Genomic DNA, 2,294 nt, shown 5'->3' with positions numbered 1-2,294 from the left:
GTTTTAGACCCATCTTGCCAAGTCACTGGTTAGGCCTAAAACCCTTCAAAATAGTGCAGCATTGGAAACCCCAACTTGTACGGATAAACTAGATGCAATTTTATAGTATTGTCTATAACTTCCAAAAGGGTACTAAAATCCATGATTTATTTTTAGACTTGTTTTGGATTTTTGCAAATTAAACTCCTAAAATCGCCTAGGGAGGGCTAATGCAATTAGGCCTATTTAGGTGCTTGTAGAGACCTAGAAGGGTTAAGAAGCCAAGAAGATGGATTTGGTGAGTCTTAAACCTCAAAAAAAATTGAAGACACCTTGTATATGCATTAGGAAACCATAGGAAGAGATTGTGTGGTAAGATCCTTGCAGGAGTGGTTGGAGCCCAGGAGGGGAGTGTGAGTAACTGAGGTGGCAACTTGAAGTGGTGGAGTTGATTGACCAAAAACCATTGGCTATACCTAGGAGGAAAGTCAAGAAGGTTGAGACCTTGGAGGTCCCATTAGCATAACCCCCACCAGGTGCCATAGGAAGGACTTGAGTAGTTTAAGGGTTGAGTAGGTCAAGTCACTCAAGAAGGTGTAACAAACAAAGCTCGAAGACTCTCTGCATCAGAGTGGTATCAGAGCCATTCTTTGAAAGATTTGGTGTATGTCATATTGTGAAGAATCAGAAGCAAGTTCAATGCCTCCAAAGGCAATGACTCTAGAAGCCATCCGATAGATGGTGGTAGAGATGATAGAAGGATTTAAGGAAGTAGAAGGAAGTAGAGGAACCAGAGAGGAAAAGAAGGAGAAGGGGAAGGTTAAGATAGAATGGGGTGATGAGACTGATGAAGAAGTGGAAGATGGAGAGTAACCAACAGCAGTAGCTATGCCTCAAGACCAAAATTTATTCCTAGATCCAGTGAAATCCATTTCTAAATACAACTTGGATGGATTACCCACATATGGAGGAAACCTCAATGGAAAAGAGTTGCTAGATTGGATAGAAGTTCTCAATAATCAATTTGATTAAAAAGAGGTAGAAGAAGAGAAAAGAGTCAATGTGGCCAAATCAAGAATGAGAGGATCATCATTGGTTTGGTGGAATATGATGCAAGAAGAAAGGATACAAGAAGGAAAAAAGAAGATAACTTCATGGGAGCATATGAAGATCAAACTTAAGGCACAATTCCTTCCAGGAGATTATGAAGTTGAACTCCATAAGAGACTGCAAAATCTAAAACAAAGGGAGTTAGATGTCAATGCATACACTGAAGAGTTCCATAAGCTCATTTTGAGGGCTAGGAAGCATGAGAATGAGGTGGAGAAGTATCCTCACACCAGACACTGTCCATAAGTGTTTTCAGTTGGCCCTAAGGGCAGAAGAGAAGATCAAAAGGAGGAGTGAACAAAACTGGAAACATAGGGGAGGTAAGAATTTCAGAGGTAGAGGAAACTTTGGTAGAGGGCAACAATCACCAAGAAGTGAAGAGCAATAAGGACAATAAGGAAACAGAGACTCTCAGAGAGGAGCATTTAGAGGATCCTATAGAGGAAGGAGAAATTTTAGGGGCAGGTTTGGAAACCCGGGAAGAGGAAATATAGTCTTCACCAGTAGGTGTTATCATTGCAATCAAGTTGGGCATACCATGAGTAAGTGCTGGGGGAAAGCCTCAAGCTCCACAAGCTCCACAAGCTCATACATGGGGGAAAGAAGAACTCAATTATTGTAAGAGGAGGACACTCAGAGTGTAACTTCTTCAATTAGCAAGGCAGGGCCAATGACAAATGGAGAAAACTTGATGATAAGGAGAACAATGCTCAAGATACCCCAAGCTCAAGAGCCAACACAAAAGAAAAGCTTGTTTAGGACCACTTGTAGGTCACTTGGGAAGATTTTTTAAAGTGATTGTAAATTCAGGTTCCACTAAGAATATTGTCTTAGTTGAAATGGTGGACAAACTCAAACTGAAAAGATTGTCTGACCTCACTCCCTACAAAGTATCATGGCTCAACCGAGGTCAACATGTATTGGTTGATGAAAAAGAATGGGTGGATTTTGAAATTGGTGAGTACAAGGACAAATTATTATGTGACATACTGTCTATGGATGCTTGTCATTTGTTGTTGGTCCATCCATGGCAATATGATGTGAGAGCTACTCATGATGGGTAGAAGAACAACTATCTTATCACCAAGAATGGGAATAAGTATCAAATGGATCCACTACCTGAACCAAAGGAAGAAAATAAAATAGGCTCAAGTGTCATGTTGATGAGAGGAAAAGAGTTTCCCAAAGTGTTGAAACAAGAAGGA

The sequence above is a fragment of the Cryptomeria japonica genome, chromosome 2 (assembly GCF_030272615.1).
Source record: "Cryptomeria japonica chromosome 2, Sugi_1.0, whole genome shotgun sequence".
Lineage (NCBI taxonomy): Eukaryota > Viridiplantae > Streptophyta > Pinopsida > Cupressales > Cupressaceae > Cryptomeria > Cryptomeria japonica.
Note: the sequence above shows the minus strand (reverse complement) of the source record.